The sequence below is a fragment of the Hippocampus guttulatus genome, chromosome 14 (assembly GCF_054856545.1).
Source record: "Hippocampus guttulatus isolate MCC_2025c chromosome 14, RoL_Hgut_1.0, whole genome shotgun sequence".
Taxonomy (NCBI): domain Eukaryota; kingdom Metazoa; phylum Chordata; class Actinopteri; order Syngnathiformes; family Syngnathidae; genus Hippocampus; species Hippocampus guttulatus.
In genome coordinates this window covers 20,008,124-20,028,952 of record NC_141274.1, presented here as the reverse complement: position 1 = coordinate 20,028,952, position 20,829 = coordinate 20,008,124, and positions in this window count along the sequence as shown.

Here is a 20,829-nt window from a genome sequence, read left to right as displayed (position 1 = left end):
TAAATGAGCATTAATTTGACCACACAACTCATTCCTATGAAGATACATTCAAACTCACAAAACGTGCTCAGCTCGGGCTGAAAATGCATTTAAAGCAATTAAAACTCAAATTGAGTGTCACACCTAAACCAAAGGACTTATGCACACACTTCAACATGTATTTTGTTCAGGATGACCTCCTGAAGCCTAAATAAGCATTAATTTGACCACACAACTCATTCCTATGAAGATACATTCAAACTCATAAAACGCGCTCAGCTCGGGCTGCAAATGCATTTAAAGCAATAAAAACTCAAATTGAGTGTCACACCTAAACCAAAGGACTCATGCACACACTTCAACATGTATTTTGTTCAGGATGACCACCTGAAGCCTAAATGAGCATTAATTTGACCACACAACTCATTCCTATGAAGATACATTCAAACTCACAAAACTTGCTCAGCTCGGGCTGAAAATGCATTTAAAGCAATAAAAACTCAAATTGAGTGTCACGCCTAAACCAAAGGACTTATGCACACACTTCAACATGTATTTTGTTCAGGATGACCTCCTGAAGCCTAAATGAGCAATAATTTGACCACACAACTCATTCCTATGAAGATACATTCAAAGTCAGAAAGCGCACTCAGCTCGGGCTGAAAATGCATTTAAAGCAATAAAAACTCAAATTGAGTGTCACGCCTAAACCAAAGGACTTATGCACACACTTCAACATGTATTTTGTTCAGGATGACCTCCTGAAGCCTAAATCAGCAATAATTTGACCACACAACTCATTCCTATGAAGATACATTCAAAGTCAGAAAGTGCGCTCAGCTCGGGCTGAAAATGCATTTCATTTAAAGCAATAAAAACTCCAATTGAGTGTCACGCCTAAACCAAAGGACTTATGCACACACTTCAACATGTATTTAGTTCAGGATGACCACCTGAAGCCTAAATGAGCATTAATTTGACCACACAACTCATTCCTATGAAGATACATTCAAACTTACAAAACGTGCTGAGCTCGGGCTGAAAATGCATTTAAAGCAATAAAAACTCAAATTGAGTGTCACGCCTAAACCAAAGGACTTATGCACACACTTCAACATGTATTTTGTTCAGGATGACCACCTGAAGCCTAAATGAGCATTAATTTGACCACACAACTCATTCTATGAAGATACATTCAAACTCACAAAACGTGCTCAGCTCGGGCTGAAAATGCATTTAAAGCAATAAAAACTCAAATTGAGTGTCACGCCTAAACCAAAGGACTTATGCCCACACTTCAACATGTATTTAGTTCAGGATGACCACCTGAAGCCTAAATGAGCATTAATTTGACCACACAACTCATTGCTATGAAGATACATTCAAACTCACAAAACGTGCTCAGCTCGGGCTGAAAATGCATTTAAAGCAATAAAAACTCAAATTGAGTGTCACGCCTAAACCAAAGGACTTATGCACACCCTTCAACATGTATTTTGTTCAGAATGACCTCCTGAAGCCTAAATCAGAAAAAATTTCACCACACAACTCATTCCTATGAAGATACATTCAAAGTCAGAAAGCGCGCTCAGCTCGGGCTGAAAATGCATTTAATTTAAAGCAATAAAAACTCAAATTGAGTGTCACGCCTAAACCAAAGGACTTATGCACACACTTCAACATGTATTTAGTTCAGGATGACCACCTGAAGCCTAAATGAGCATTAATTTGACCACACAACTCATTCCTATGAAGATACATTCAAACTCACAAAACGTGCTCAGCTCGGGCTGAAAATGCATTTAAAGCAATAAAAACTCAAATTGAGTGTCACACCTAAACCAAAGGACTTATGCACACACTTCAACATGTATTTTGTTCAGGATGACCTCCTGAAGCCCATATGAGCAGTAATTTGACTACACAACTCATTCCTATGAAGATACATTCAAACTCACAAAACGTGCTCAGCTCGGGCTGAAAATGCATTTAAAGCAATAAAAACTCAAATTGAGTGTCACGCCTAAACCAAAGGACTTATGCACACACTTCAACATGTATTTAGTTCAGGATGACCACCTGAAGCCTAAATGAGCATTAATTTGACCACACAACTCATTCCTATGAAGATACATTCAAACTCACAAAACGTGCTCAACTCGGGCTGAAAATGCATTTAAAGCAATAAAAACTCAAATTGAGTGTCACGCCTAAACCAAAGGACTTATGCACACACTTCAACATGTATTTAGTTCAGGATGACCACCTGAAGCCTAAATGAGCATTAATTTGACTACACAACTCATTCCTATGAAGATACATTCAAACTCACAAAACGTGCTCAGCTCGGGCTGAAAATGCATTTAAAGCAATTAAAACTCAAATTGAGTGTCACACCTAAACCAAAGGACTTATGCACACACTTCAACATGTATTTTGTTCAGGATGACCTCCTGAAGCCTAAATAAGCATTAATTTGACCACACAACTCATTCCTATGAAGATACATTCAAACTCATAAAACGCGCTCAGCTCGGGCTGCAAATGCATTTAAAGCAATAAAAACTCAAATTGAGTGTCACACCTAAACCAAAGGACTTATGCACACACGTCAACATGTATTTTGTTCAGGATGACCACCTGAAGCCTAAATGAGCATTAATTTGACCACACAACTCATTCCTATAAAGATACATTCAAACTCACAAAACATGCTCAGCTCGGGCTGAAAATGCATTTAAAGCAATAAAAACTCAAATTGAATGTCACGCCTAAACCAAAGGACTCATGCACACACTTCAACATGTATTTTGTTCAGGATGACCACCTGAAGCCTAAATGAGCATTAATTTGACCACACAACTCATTCCTATGAAGATACATTCAAACTCACAAAACTTGCTCAGCTCGGGCTGAAAATGCATTTAAAGCAATAAAAACTCAAATTGAGTGTCACGCCTAAACCAAAGGACTTATGCACACACTTCAACATGTATTTTGTTCAGGATGACCTCCTGAAGCCTAAATGAGCAATACTTTGACCACACAACTCATTCCTATGAAGATACATTCAAATTCAGAAAGCGCACTCAGCTCGGGCTGAAAATGCATTTAAAGCAATAAAAACTCAAATTGAGTGTCACGCCTAAACCAAAGGACTTATGCACACACTTCAACATGTATTTTGTTCAGGATGACCTCCTGAAGCCTAAATCAGCAATAATTTGACCACACAACTCATTCCTATGAAGATACATTCAAAGTCAGAAAGTGCGCTCAGCTCGGGCTGAAAATGCATTTCATTTAAAGCAATAAAAACTCCAATTGAGTGTCACGCCTAAACCAAAGGACTTATGCACACACTTCAACATGTATTTAGTTCAGGATGACCACCTGAAGCCTAAATGAGCATTAATTTGACCACACAACTCATTCCTATGAAGATACATTCAAACTCACAAAACGTGCTCAGCTCGGGCTGAAAATGCATTTAAAGCAATAAAAACTCAAATTGAGTGTCACACCTAAACCAAAGGACTTTTGCACACATTTCAACATGTATTTTGTCCAGGATGGCCTTCTGAACCCCATATGAGCATTAATTTGACTACACAACTCATTCCTATGAAGATACATTCAAACTCACAAAACGTGCTCAGCTCGGGCTGAAAATGCATTTAAAGCAATAAAAACTCAAATTGAGTGTCACGCCTAAACCAAAGGACTTATGCACACACTTCAACGTGTATTTTATTCAGGATGACCTCCTGAAGCCTAAATAAGCATTAATTTGACCACACAACTCATTCCTATGAAGATACATTCAAACTCATAAAACGCGCTCAGCTCGGGCTGCAAATGCATTTAAAGCAATAAAAACTCAAATTGAGTGTCACACCTAAACCAAAGGACTTATGCACACACGTCAACATGTATTTTGTTCAGGATGACCACCTGAAGCCTAAATGAGCATTAATTTGACCACACAACTCATTCCTATAAAGATACATTCAAACTCACAAAACATGCTCAGCTCGGGCTGAAAATGCATTTAAAGCAATAAAAACTCAAATTGAATGTCACGCCTAAACCAAAGGACTCATGCACACACTTCAACATGTATTTTATTCGGGAGACCTCCTGAAGCCTAAATAAGCATTAATTTGACCACACAACTCATTCCTATGAAGATACATTCAAACTCACAAAACACGCTCAGCTCGGGCTGAAAATGCATTTAAAGCAATAAAAACTCAAATTGAGTGTCACGCCTAAACCAAAGGACTTATGCACACACTTCAACATGTATTTTATTCAGGATGACCTCCTGAAGCCTAAATAAGCATTAATTTGACCACACAACTCATTCCTATGAAGATACATTCAAACTCACAAAACACGCTCAGCTCGGGCTGAAAATGCATTTAAAGCAATAAAAACTCAAATTGAGTGTCACACCTAAACCAAAGGACTTATGCACACACTTCAACATGTATTTAGTTCAGGATGACCACCTGAAGCCTAAATGAGCATTAATTTGACCACACAACTCATTCCTATGAAGATACATTCAAACTCACAAAACATGCTCAGCTCGGGCTAAAAATGCATTTAAAGCAATAAAAACTCAAATTGAATGTCACGCCTAAACCAAAGGACTTATGCACACACTTCAACATGTATTTTGTTCAGGATGACCACCTGAAGCCTAAATGAGCATTAATTTGACCACACAACTCATTCTATGAAGATACATTCAAACTCACAAAACGTGCTCAGCTCGGGCTGAAAATGCATTTAAAGCAATAAAAACTCAAATTGAGTGTCACGCCTAAACCAAAGGACTTATGCACACACTTCAACATGTATTTTGTTCAGGATGACCACCTGAAGCCTAAATGAGCATTAATTTGACCACACAACTCATTCCTATGAAGATACATTCAAACTCACAAAACGTGCTCAGCTCGGGCTGAAAATGCATTTAAAGCAATTAAAACTCAAATTGAGTGTCACACCTAAACCAAAGGACTTATGCACACACTTCAACATGTATTTTGTTCAGGATGACCTCCTGAAGCCTAAATAAGCATTAATTTGACCACAAAACTCATTCCTATGAAGATACATTCAAACTCATAAAACGCGCTCAGCTCGGGCTGCAAATGCATTTAAAGCAATAAAAACTCAAATTGAGTGTCACACCTAAACCAAAGGACTCATGCACACACTTCAACATGTATTTTGTTCAGGATGACCACCTGAAGCCTAAATGAGAATTAATTTGACCACACAACTCATTCCCATGAAGATACATTCAAACTCACAAAACTTGCTCAGCTCGGGCTGAAAATGCATTTAAAGCAATAAAAACTCAAATTGAGTGTCACGCCTAAACAAAAGGACTTATGCACACACTTCAACATGTATTTTGTTCAGGATGACCTCCTGAAGCCTAAATGAGCAATAATTTGACCACACAACTCATTCCTATGAAGATACATTCAAAGTCAGAAAGCGCACTCAGCTCGGGCTGAAAATGCATTTAAAGCAATAAAAACTCAAATTGAGTGTCACGCCTAAACCAAAGGACTTATGCACACACTTCAACATGTATTTTGTTCAGGATGACCACCTGAAGCCTAAATGAGCATTAATTTGACTACACAACTCATTCCTATGAAGATACATTCAAACTCACAAAACGTGCTCAGCTCGGGCTGAAAATGCATTTAAAGCAATTAAAACTCAAATTGAGTGTCACACCTAAACCAAAGGACTTATGCACACACTTCAACATGTATTTTGTTCAGGATGACCTCCTGAAGCCTAAATAAGCATTAATTTGACCACACAACTCATTCCTATGAAGATACATTCAAACTCACAAAACGTGCTCAGCTCGGGCTGAAAATGCATTTAAAGCAATTAAAACTCAAATTGAGTGTCACACCTAAACCAAAGGACTTATGCACACACTTCAACATGTATTTTGTTCAGGATGACCTCCTGAAGCCTAAATAAGCATTAATTTGACCACACAACTCATTCCTATGAAGATACATTCAAACTCATAAAACGCGCTCAGCTCGGGCTGCAAATGCATTTAAAGCAATAAAAACTCAAATTGAGTGTCACACCTAAACCAAAGGACTTATGCACACACGTCAACATGTATTTTGTTCAGGATGACCACCTGAAGCCTAAATGAGCATTAATTTGACCACACAACTCATTCCTATAAAGATACATTCAAACTCACAAAACATGCTCAGCTCGGGCTGAAAATGCATTTAAAGCAATAAAAACTCAAATTGAATGTCACGCCTAAACCAAAGGACTCATGCACACACTTCAACATGTATTTTGTTCAGGATGACCACCTGAAGCCTAAATGAGCATTAATTTGACCACACAACTCATTCCTATGAAGATACATTCAAACTCACAAAACTTGCTCAGCTCGGGCTGAAAATGCATTTAAAGCAATAAAAACTCAAATTGAGTGTCACGCCTAAACCAAAGGACTTATGCACACACTTCAACATGTATTTTGTTCAGGATGACCTCCTGAAGCCTAAATGAGCAATACTTTGACCACACAACTCATTCCTATGAAGATACATTCAAATTCAGAAAGCGCACTCAGCTCGGGCTGAAAATGCATTTAAAGCAATAAAAACTCAAATTGAGTGTCACGCCTAAACCAAAGGACTTATGCACACACTTCAACATGTATTTTGTTCAGGATGACCTCCTGAAGCCTAAATCAGCAATAATTTGACCACACAACTCATTCCTATGAAGATACATTCAAAGTCAGAAAGTGCGCTCAGCTCGGGCTGAAAATGCATTTCATTTAAAGCAATAAAAACTCCAATTGAGTGTCACGCCTAAACCAAAGGACTTATGCACACACTTCAACATGTATTTAGTTCAGGATGACCACCTGAAGCCTAAATGAGCATTAATTTGACCACACAACTCATTCCTATGAAGATACATTCAAACTCACAAAACGTGCTCAGCTCGGGCTGAAAATGCATTTAAAGCAATAAAAACTCAAATTGAGTGTCACACCTAAACCAAAGGACTTTTGCACACATTTCAACATGTATTTTGTCCAGGATGGCCTTCTGAACCCCATATGAGCATTAATTTGACTACACAACTCATTCCTATGAAGATACATTCAAACTCACAAAACGTGCTCAGCTCGGGCTGAAAATGCATTTAAAGCAATAAAAACTCAAATTGAGTGTCACGCCTAAACCAAAGGACTTATGCACACACTTCAACGTGTATTTTATTCAGGATGACCTCCTGAAGCCTAAATAAGCATTAATTTGACCACACAACTCATTCCTATGAAGATACATTCAAACTCATAAAACGCGCTCAGCTCGGGCTGCAAATGCATTTAAAGCAATAAAAACTCAAATTGAGTGTCACACCTAAACCAAAGGACTTATGCACACACGTCAACATGTATTTTGTTCAGGATGACCACCTGAAGCCTAAATGAGCATTAATTTGACCACACAACTCATTCCTATAAAGATACATTCAAACTCACAAAACATGCTCAGCTCGGGCTGAAAATGCATTTAAAGCAATAAAAACTCAAATTGAATGTCACGCCTAAACCAAAGGACTCATGCACACACTTCAACATGTATTTTGTTCAGGATGACCACCTGAAGCCTAAATGAGCATTAATTTGACCACACAACTCATTCCTATGAAGATACATTCAAACTTACAAAACTTGCTCAGCTCGGGCTGAAAATGCATTTAAAGCAATAAAAACTCAAATTGAGTGTCACGCCTAAACCAAAGGACTTATGCACACACTTCAACATGTATTTTGTTCAGGATGACCTCCTGAAGCCTAAATGAGCAATAATTTGACCACACAACTCATTCCTATGAAGATACATTCAAAGTCAGAAAGCGCACTCAGCTCGGGCTGAAAATGCATTTAAAGCAATAAAAACTCAAATTGAGTGTCACGCCTAAACCAAAGGACTTATGCACACATTTCAACATGTATTTTGTTCAGAATGACCTTCTGAACCCCATATGAGCATTAATTTGACCACACAACTCATTCCCATGAAGATACATTCAAAGTCAGAAAGTGCGCTCAGCTCGGGCTGAAAATGCATTTAATTTAAAGCAATAAAAACTCCAATTGAGTGTCACGCCTAAACCAAAGGACTTATGCACACACTTCAACATGTATTTAGTTCAGGATGACCACCTGAAGCCTAAATGAGCATTAATTTGACCACACAACTCATTCCTATGAAGATACATTCAAACTCACAAAACGTGCTCAGCTCGGGCTGAAAATGCATTTAAAGCAATAAAAACTCAAATTGAGTGTCACACCTAAACCAAAGGACTTATGCACACATTTCAACATGTATTTTGTTCAGAATGACCTTCTGAACCCCATATGAGCATTAATTTGACTACACAACTCATTCCTATGAAGATACATTCAAACTCACAAAACGTGCTCAGCTCGGGCTGAAAATGCATTTAAAGCAATAAAAACTCAAATTGAGTGTCACGCCTAAACCAAAGGACTTATGCACACACTTCAACATGTATTTTATTCAGGATGACCTCCTGAAGCCTAAATAAGCATTAATTTGACCACACAACTCATTCCTATGAAGATACATTCAAACTCACAAAACACGCTCAGCTCGGGCTGAAAATGCATTTAAAGCAATAAAAACTCAAATTGAGTGTCACACCTAAACCAAAGGACTTATGCACACACTTCAACATGTATTTAGTTCAGGATGACCACCTGAAGCCTAAATGAGCATTAATTTGACCACACAACTCATTCCTATGAAGATACATTCAAACTCACAAAACATGCTCAGCTCGGGCTAAAAATGCATTTAAAGCAATAAAAACTCAAATTGAATGTCACGCCTAAACCAAAGGACTTATGCACACACTTCAACATGTATTTTGTTCAGGATGACCACCTGAAGCCTAAATGAGCATTAATTTGACCACACAACTCATTCTATGAAGATACATTCAAACTCACAAAACGTGCTCAGCTCGGGCTGAAAATGCATTTAAAGCAATAAAAACTCAAATTGAGTGTCACGCCTAAACCAAAGGACTTATGCACACACTTCAACATGTATTTTGTTCAGGATGACCACCTGAAGCCTAAATGAGCATTAATTTGACCACACAACTCATTCCTATGAAGATACATTCAAACTCACAAAACGTGCTCAGCTCGGGCTGAAAATGCATTTAAAGCAATTAAAACTCAAATTGAGTGTCACACCTAAACCAAAGGACTTATGCACACACTTCAACATGTATTTTGTTCAGGATGACCTCCTGAAGCCTAAATAAGCATTAATTTGACCACACAACTCATTCCTATGAAGATACATTCAAACTCATAAAACGCGCTCAGCTCGGGCTGCAAATGCATTTAAAGCAATAAAAACTCAAATTGAGTGTCACACCTAAACCAAAGGACTCATGCACACACTTCAACATGTATTTTGTTCAGGATGACCACCTGAAGCCTAAATGAGCATTAATTTGACCACACAACTCATTCCTATGAAGATACATTCAAACTCACAAAACTTGCTCAGCTCGGGCTGAAAATGCATTTAAAGCAATAAAAACTCAAATTGAGTGTCACGCCTAAACAAAAGGACTTATGCACACACTTCAACATGTATTTTGTTCAGGATGACCTCCTGAAGCCTAAATGAGCAATAATTTGACCACACAACTCATTCCTATGAAGATACATTCAAAGTCAGAAAGCGCACTCAGCTCGGGCTGAAAATGCATTTAAAGCAATAAAAACTCAAATTGAGTGTCACGCCTAAACCAAAGGACTTATGCACACACTTCAACATGTATTTTGTTCAGGATGACCTCCTGAAGCCTAAATCAGCAATAATTTGACCACACAACTCATTCCTATGAAGATACATTCAAAGTCAGAAAGTGCGCTCAGCTCGGGCTGAAAATGCATTTCATTTAAAGCAATAAAAACTCCAATTGAGTGTCACGCCTAAACCAAAGGACTTATGCACACACTTCAACATGTATTTAGTTCAGGATGACCACCTGAAGCCTAAATGAGCATTAATTTGACCACACAACTCATTCCTATGAAGATACATTCAAACTCACAAAACGTGCTGAGCTCGGGCTGAAAATGCATTTAAAGCAATAAAAACTCAAATTGAGTGTCACGCCTAAACCAAAGGACTTATGCACACACTTCAACATGTATTTTGTTCAGGATGACCACCTGAAGCCTAAATGAGCATTAATTTGACCACACAACTCATTCTATGAAGATACATTCAAACTCACAAAACGTGCTCAGCTCGGGCTGAAAATGCATTTAAAGCAATAAAAACTCCAATTGAGTGTCACGCCTAAACCAAAGGACTTATGCACACACTTCAACATGTATTTAGTTCAGGATGACCACCTGAAGCCTAAATAATCATTAATTTGACCACACAACTCATTCCTATGAAGATACATTCAAACTCACAAAACGTGCTCAGCTCGGGCTGAAAATGCATTTAAAGCAATAAAAACTCAAATTGAGTGTCACACCTAAACCAAAGGACTTATGCACACATTTCAACATGTATTTTGTTCAGGATGACCTTCTGAACCCCATATGAGCATTAATTTGACTACACAACTCATTCCTATGAAGATACATTCAAACTCACAAAACGTGCTCAGCTCGGGCTGAAAATGCATTTAAAGCAATAAAAACTCAAATTGAGTGTCACGCCTAAACCAAAGGACTTATGCACACACTTCAACATGTATTTTATTCAGGATGACCTCCTGAAGCCTAAATAAGCATTAATTTGACCACACAACTCATTCCTATGAAGATACATTCAAACTCACAAAACACGCTCAGCTCGGGCTGAAAATGCATTTAAAGCAATAGAAACTCAAATTGAGTGTCACGCCTAAACCAAAGGACTTATGCACACACTTCAACATGGATTTTGTTCAAGATGACCTCCTGAAGCCTAAATGAGCAATAATTTGATTACACAACTCATTCCTATGAAGATACATTCAAACTCAAAAAACGTGCTCAGCTCGGGCTGAAAATGCATTTAAAGCAATAAAAACTCAAATTGAGTGTCACGCCTAAACCAAAGGACTTATGCACACACTTCAACATGTATTTAGTTCAGGATGAACACCTGAAGCCTAAATGAGCATTAATTTGACCACACAACTCATTCCTATGAAGATATTTTCAAACTCACAAAACGTGCTCAACTCGGGCTGAAAATGCATTTAAAGCAATAAAAACTCAAATTGAGTGTCACGCCTAAACCAAAGGACTTATGCACACACTTCAACATGTATTTTGTTCAGGATGACCTCCTGAAGCCTAAATAAGCATTAATTTGACCACACAACTCATTCCTATGAAGATACATTCAAACTCACAAAACGCGCTCAGCTCGGGCTGAAAATGCATTTAAAGCAATAAAAACTCAAATTGAGTGTCACGCCTAAACCAAAGGACTTATGCACACACTTCAACATGTATTTTGTTCAGGATGACCACCTGACGCCTAAATGAGCATTCATTTGACCACACAACTCATTCCTATGGAGATACATTAAAACTCACAAAACGTGCTCAACTCGGGCTGAAAATGCATTTAAAGCAATAAAAACTCAAATTGAGTGTCACGCCTAAACCAAAGGACTTATGCACACACTTCAACATGTATTTTGTTCAGGATGACCTCCTGAAGCCTAAATAAGCATTAATTTGACCACACAACTCATTCCTATGAAGATACATTCAAACTCACAAAACGCGCTCAGCTCGGGCTGAAAATGCATTTAAAGCAATAAAAACTCAAATTGAGTGTCACACCTAAACCAAAGGACTTATGCACACACTTCAACATGTATTTTGTTCAGGATGACCACCTGAAGCCTAAATGAGCATTAATTTGACCACACAACTCATTCCTATGAAGATACATTCAAACTCACAAAACATGCTCAGCTCGGGCTGAAAATGCATTTAAAGCAATAAAAACTCAAATTGAATGTCACGCCTAAACCAAAGGACTTATGCACACACTTCAACATGTATTTTGTTCAGGATGACCTCCTGAAGCCCATATGAGCATTAATTTGACTACACAACTCATTCCTATGAAGATACATTCAAACTCACAAAACGTGCTCAGCTCGGGCTGAAAATGCATTTAAAGCAATAAAAACTCAAATTGAGTGTCACGCCTAAACCAAAGGACTTATGCACACACTTCAACATGTATTTTGTTCAGGATGACCACCTGACGCCTAAATGAGCATTAATTTGACCACACAACTCATTCCTATGAAGATACATTCAAAGTCAGAAAGCGCGCTCAGCTCGGGCTGAAAATGCATTTAATTTAAAGCAATAAAAACTCAAATTGAGTGTCACGCCTAAACCAAAGGACTTATGCACACACTTCAACATGTATTTAGTTCAGGATGACCACCTGAAGCCTAAATGAGCATTAATTTGACTACACAACTCATTCCTATGAAGATACATTCAAACTCACAAAACGTGCTCAGCTCGGGCTGAAAATGCATTTAAAGCAATAAAAACTCAAATTGAGTGTCACACGTAAACCAAAGGACTTATGCACACACTTCAACATGTATTTAGTTCAGGATGACCACCTGAAGCCTAAATGAGCATTAATTTGACTACACAACTCATTCCTATGAAGATACATTCAAACTCACAAAACGTGCTCAGCTCGGGCTGAAAATGCATTTAAAGCAATAAAAACTCAAATTGAGTGTCACACGTAAACCAAAGGACTTATGCACACACTTCAACATGTATTTTGTTCAGGATGACCTCCTGAAGCCCATATGAGCATTAATTTGACTACACAACTCATTCCTATAAAGACACATTCAAACTCACAAAACGTGCTCAGCTCGGGCTGAAAATGCATTTAAAGCAATAAAACTCAAATTGAGTGTCACGCCTAAACCAAAGGACTTATGCACACACTTCAACATGTATTTTGTTCAGGATGACCTCCTGAAGCCTAAATCAGCAATAATTTCACCACACAACTCATTCCTATGAAGATACATCCAAAGTCAGAAAGCGCGCTCAGCTCGGCCTGAAAATGCATTTAATTTAAAGCAATAAAAACTCAAATTGAGTGTCACGCCTAAACCAAAGGACTTATGCACACACTTCAACATGTATTTAGTTCTGGATGACCACCTGAAGCCTAAATGAGCATTAATTTGACCACACAACTCATTCCTATGAAGATACATTCAAACTCACAAAACGTGCTCAGCTCGGGCTGAAAATGCATTTAAAGCAATAAAAACTCAAATTGAGTGTCACACCTAAACCAAAGGACTTATGCACACACTTCAACATGTATTTTGTTCAGGATGACCTCCTGAAGCCCATATGAGCATTAATTTGACTACACAACTCATTCCTATGAAGAAACATTCAAACTCACAAAACGTGCTCAGCTCGGGCTGAAAATGCATTTAAAGCAATAAAAACTCAAATTGAGTGTCACGCCTAAACCAAAGGACTTATGCACACACTTCAACATGTATTTAGTTCAGGATGAACACCTGAAGCCTAAATGAGCATTAATTTGACCACACAACTCATTCCTATGAAGATATTTTCAAACTCACAAAACGTGCTCAACTCGGGCTGAAAATGCATTTAAAGCAATAAAAACTCAAATTGAGTGTCACGCCTAAACCAAAGGACTTATGCACACACTTCAACATGTATTTTGTTCAGGATGACCTCCTGAAGCCTAAATAAGCATTAATTTGACCACACAACTCATTCCTATGAAGATACATTCAAACTCACAAAACGCGCTCAGCTCGGGCTGAAAATGCATTTAAAGCAATAAAAACTCAAATTGAGTGTCACGCCTAAACCAAAGGACTTATGCACACACTTCAACATGTATTTTGTTCAGGATGACCACCTGACGCCTAAATGAGCATTCATTTGACCACACAACTCATTCCTATGGAGATAAATTAAAACTCACAAAACGTGCTCAACTCGGGCTGAAAATGCATTTAAAGCAATAAAAACTCAAATTGAGTGTCACGCCTAAACCAAAGGACTTATGCACACACTTCAACATGTATTTTGTTCAGGATGACCTCCTGAAGCCTAAATAAGCATTAATTTGACCACACAACTCATTCCTATGAAGATACATTCAAACTCACAAAACGCGCTCAGCTCGGGCTGAAAATGCATTTAAAGCAATAAAAACTCAAATTGAGTGTCACACCTAAACCAAAGGACTTATGCACACACTTCAACATGTATTTTGTTCAGGATGACCACCTGAAGCCTAAATGAGCATTAATTTGACCACACAACTCATTCCTATGAAGATACATTCAAACTCACAAAACATGCTCAGCTCGGGCTGAAAATGCATTTAAAGCAATAAAAACTCAAATTGAATGTCACGCCTAAACCAAAGGACTTATGCACACACTTCAACATGTATTTTGTTCAGGATGACCTCCTGAAGCCCATATGAGCATTAATTTGACTACACAACTCATTCCTATGAAGATACATTCAAACTCACAAAACGTGCTCAGCTCGGGCTGAAAATGCATTTAAAGCAATAAAAACTCAAATTGAGTGTCACGCCTAAACCAAAGGACTTATGCACACACTTCAACATGTATTTTGTTCAGGATGACCACCTGACGCCTAAATGAGCATTAATTTGACCACACAACTCATTCCTATGAAGATACATTCAAAGTCAGAAAGCGCGCTCAGGTCGGGCTGAAAATGCATTTAAAGCAATAAAAACTCAAATTGAGTGTCACGCCTAAACCAAAGGACTTATGCACGCACTTCAACATGTACTGAGTTCAGGATGTCCTCCTGAAGCCTAAATGAGCATTGTTTTGATCACACAACTCATTCCTATGAAGATACATTCAAACTCAAAAAACGTGCTCAGCTCGGGCTGAAAATGCATTTAAAGCAATAAAAACTCAAATTGAGTGTCACGCCTAAACCAAAGGACTTATGCACACACTTCAACATGTATTTTGTTCAGGATGACCACCTGAAGCCTAAATGAGCATTAATTTGACCACACAACTCATTCTATGAAGATACATTCAAACTCACAAAACGTGCTCAGCTCGGGCTGAAAATGCATTTAAAGCAATAAAAACTCCAATTGAGTGTCACGCCTAAACCAAAGGACTTATGCACACACTTCAACATGTATTTAGTTCAGGATGACCACCTGAAGCCTAAATAATCATTAATTTGACCACACAACTCATTCCTATGAAGATACATTCAAACTCACAAAACGTGCTCAGCTCGGGCTGAAAATGCATTTAAAGCAATAAAAACTCAAATTGAGTGTCACACCTAAACCAAAGGACTTATGCACACATTTCAACATGTATTTTGTTCAGGATGACCTTCTGAACCCCATATGAGCATTAATTTGACTACACAACTCATTCCTATGAAGATACATTCAAACTCACAAAACGTGCTCAGCTCGGGCTGAAAATGCATTTAAAGCAATAAAAACTCAAATTGAGTGTCACGCCTAAACCAAAGGACTTATGCACACACTTCAACATGTATTTTATTCAGGATGACCTCCTGAAGCCTAAATAAGCATTAATTTGACCACACAACTCATTCCTATGAAGATACATTCAAACTCACAAAACACGCTCAGCTCGGGCTGAAAATGCATTTAAAGCAATAGAAACTCAAATTGAGTGTCACGCCTAAACCAAAGGACTTATGCACACACTTCAACATGGATTTTGTTCAAGATGACCTCCTGAAGCCTAAATGAGCAATAATTTGATTACACAACTCATTCCTATGAAGATACATTCAAACTCAAAAAACGTGCTCAGCTCGGGCTGAAAATGCATTTAAAGCAATAAAAACTCAAATTGAGTGTCACGCCTAAACCAAAGGACTTATGCACACACTTCAACATGTATTTAGTTCAGGATGAACACCTGAAGCCTAAATGAGCATTAATTTGACCACACAACTCATTCCTATGAAGATATTTTCAAACTCACAAAACGTGCTCAACTCGGGCTGAAAATGCATTTAAAGCAATAAAAACTCAAATTGAGTGTCACGCCTAAACCAAAGGACTTATGCACACACTTCAACATGTATTTTGTTCAGGATGACCTCCTGAAGCCTAAATAAGCATTAATTTGACCACACAACTCATTCCTATGAAGATACATTCAAACTCACAAAACGCGCTCAGCTCGGGCTGAAAATGCATTTAAAGCAATAAAAACTCAAATTGAGTGTCACGCCTAAACCAAAGGACTTATGCACACACTTCAACATGTATTTTGTTCAGGATGACCACCTGACGCCTAAATGAGCATTCATTTGACCACACAACTCATTCCTATGGAGATACATTAAAACTCACAAAACGTGCTCAACTCGGGCTGAAAATGCATTTAAAGCAATAAAAACTCAAATTGAGTGTCACGCCTAAACCAAAGGACTTATGCACACACTTCAACATGTATTTTGTTCAGGATGACCTCCTGAAGCCTAAATAAGCATTAATTTGACCACACAACTCATTCCTATGAAGATACATTCAAACTCACAAAACGCGCTCAGCTCGTGCTGAAAATGCATTTAAAGCAATAAAAACTCAAATTGAGTGTCACACCTAAACCAAAGGACTTATGCACACACTTCAACATGTATTTTGTTCAGGATGACCACCTGAAGCCTAAATGAGCATTAATTTGACCACACAACTCATTCCTATGAAGATACATTCAAACTCACAAAACATGCTCAGCTCGGGCTGAAAATGCATTTAAAGCAATAAAAACTCAAATTGAATGTCACGCCTAAACCAAAGGACTTATGCACACACTTCAACATGTATTTTGTTCAGGATGACCTCCTGAAGCCCATATGAGCATTAATTTGACTACACAACTCATTCCTATGAAGATACATTCAAACTCACAAAACGTGCTCAGCTCGGGCTGAAAATGCATTTAAAGCAATAAAAACTCAAATTGAGTGTCACGCCTAAACCAAAGGACTTATGCACACACTTCAACATGTATTTTGTTCAGGATGACCACCTGACGCCTAAATGAGCATTAATTTGACCACACAACTCATTCCTATGAAGATACATTCAAAGTCAGAAAGCGCGCTCAGCTCGGGCTGAAAATGCATTTAATTTAAAGCAATAAAAACTCAAATTGAGTGTCACGCCTAAACCAAAGGACTTATGCACACACTTCAACATGTATTTAGTTCAGGATGACCACCTGAAGCCTAAATGAGCATTAATTTGACTACACAACTCATTCCTATGAAGATACATTCAAACTCACAAAACGTGCTCAGCTCGGGCTGAAAATGCATTTAAAGCAATAAAAACTCAAATTGAGTGTCACACGTAAACCAAAGGACTTATGCACACACTTCAACATGTATTTAGTTCAGGATGACCACCTGAAGCCTAAATGAGCATTAATTTGACTACACAACTCATTCCTATGAAGATACATTCAAACTCACAAAACGTGCTCAGCTCGGGCTGAAAATGCATTTAAAGCAATAAAAACTCAAATTGAGTGTCACACGTAAACCAAAGGACTTATGCACACACTTCAACATGTATTTTGTTCAGGATGACCTCCTGAAGCCCATATGAGCATTAATTTGACTACACAACTCATTCCTATAAAGACACATTCAAACTCACAAAACGTGCTCAGCTCGGGCTGAAAATGCATTTAAAGCAATAAAACTCAAATTGAGTGTCACGCCTAAACCAAAGGACTTATGCACACACTTCAACATGTATTTTGTTCAGGATGACCTCCTGAAGCCTAAATCAGCAATAATTTCACCACACAACTCATTCCTATGAAGATACATCCAAAGTCAGAAAGCGCGCTCAGCTCGGCCTGAAAATGCATTTAATTTAAAGCAATAAAAACTCAAATTGAGTGTCACGCCTAAACCAAAGGACTTATGCACACACTTCAACATGTATTTAGTTCTGGATGACCACCTGAAGCCTAAATGAGCATTAATTTGACCACACAACTCATTCCTATGAAGATACATTCAAACTCACAAAACGTGCTCAGCTCGGGCTGAAAATGCATTTAAAGCAATAAAAACTCAAATTGAGTGTCACACCTAAACCAAAGGACTTATGCACACACTTCAACATGTATTTTGTTCAGGATGACCTCCTGAAGCCCATATGAGCATTAATTTGACTACACAACTCATTCCTATGAAGAAACATTCAAACTCACAAAACGTGCTCAGCTCGGGCTGAAAATGCATTTAAAGCAATAAAAACTCAAATTGAGTGTCACGCCTAAACCAAAGGACTTATGCACACACTTCAACATGTATTTAGTTCAGGATGAACACCTGAAGCCTAAATGAGCATTAATTTGACCACACAACTCATTCCTATGAAGATATTTTCAAACTCACAAAACGTGCTCAACTCGGGCTGAAAATGCATTTAAAGCAATAAAAACTCAAATTGAGTGTCACGCCTAAACCAAAGGACTTATGCACACACTTCAACATGTATTTTGTTCAGGATGACCTCCTGAAGCCTAAATAAGCATTAATTTGACCACACAACTCATTCCTATGAAGATACATTCAAACTCACAAAACGCGCTCAGCTCGGGCTGAAAATGCATTTAAAGCAATAAAAACTCAAATTGAGTGTCACGCCTAAACCAAAGGACTTATGCACACACTTCAACATGTATTTTGTTCAGGATGACCACCTGACGCCTAAATGAGCATTCATTTGACCACACAACTCATTCCTATGGAGATACATTAAAACTCACAAAACGTGCTCAACTCGGGCTGAAAATGCATTTAAAGCAATAAAAACTCAAATTGAGTGTCACGCCTAAACCAAAGGACTTATGCACACACTTCAACATGTATTTTGTTCAGGATGACCTCCTGAAGCCTAAATAAGCATTAATTTGACCACACAACTCATTCCTATGAAGATACATTCAAACTCACAAAACGTGCTCAGCTCGGGCTGAAAATGCATTTAAAGCAATAAAAACTCAAATTGAGTGTCACACCTAAACCAAAGGACTTATGCACACACTTCAACATGTATTTAGTTCAGGATGACCACCTGAAGCCTAAATGAGCATTAATTTGACCACACAACTCATTCCTATGAAGATACATTCAAACTCACAAAACGTGCTCAGCTCGGGCTGAAAATGCATTTAAAGCAATAAAAACTCAAATTGAGTGTCACACCTAAACCAAAGGACTTATGCACACACTTCAACATGTATTTTGTTCAGGATGACCTCCTGAAGCCCATATGAGCAGTAATTTGACTACACAACTCATTCCTATGAAGATACATTCAAACTCACAAAACGTGCTCAGCTCGGGCTGAAAATGCATTTAAAGCAATAAAAACTCAAATTGAGTGTCACGCCTAAACCAAAGGACTTATGCACACACTTCAACATGTATTTAGTTCAGGATGACCACCTGAAGCCTAAATGAGCATTAATTTGACCACACAACTCATTCCTATGAAGATACATTCAAACTCACAAAACGTGCTCAACTCGGGCTGAAAATGCATTTAAAGCAATAAAAACTCAAATTGAGTGTCACGCCTAAACCAAAGGACTTATGCACACACTTCAACATGTATTTAGTTCAGGATGACCACCTGAAGCCTAAATGAGCATTAATTTGACCACACAACTCATTCCTATGAAGATACATTCAAACTCACAAAACGTGCTCAGCTCGGGCTGAAAATGCATTTAAAGCAATAAAAACTCAAATTGAGTGTCACACCTAAACCAGAGGACTTATGCACACATTTCAACATGTATTTTGTCCAGGATGGCCTTCTGAACCCCATATGAGCATTAATTTGACTACACAACTCATTCCTATGAAGATACATTCAAACTCACAAAACGTGCTCAGCTCGGGCTGAAAATGCATTTAAAGCAATAAAAACTCAAATTGAGTGTCACGCCTAAACCAAAGGACTTATGCACACACTTCAACGTGTATTTTATTCAGGATGACCTCCTGAAGCCTAAATAAGCATTAATTTGACCACACAACTCATTCCTATGAAGATACATTCAAACTCATAAAACGCGCTCAGCTCGGGCTGCAAATGCATTTAAAGCAATAAAAACTCAAATTGAGTGTCACACCTAAACCAAAGGACTTATGCACACACGTCAACATGTATTTTGTTCAGGATGACCACCTGAAGCCTAAATGAGCATTAATTTGACCACACAACTCATTCCTATAAAGATACATTCAAACTCACAAAACATGCTCAGCTCGGGCTGAAAATGCATTTAAAGCAATAAAAACTCAAATTGAATGTCACGCCTAAACCAAAGGACTCATGCACACACTTCAACATGTATTTTGTTCAGGATGACCACCTGAAGCCTAAATGAGCATTAATTTGACCACACAACTCATTCCTATGAAGATACATTCAAACTCACAAAACTTGCTCAGCTCGGGCTGAAAATGCATTTAAAGCAATAAAAACTCAAATTGAGTGTCACGCCTAAACCAAAGGACTTATGCACACACTTCAACATGTATTTTGTTCAGGATGACCACCTGAAGCCTAAATGAGCATTAATTTGACCACACAACTC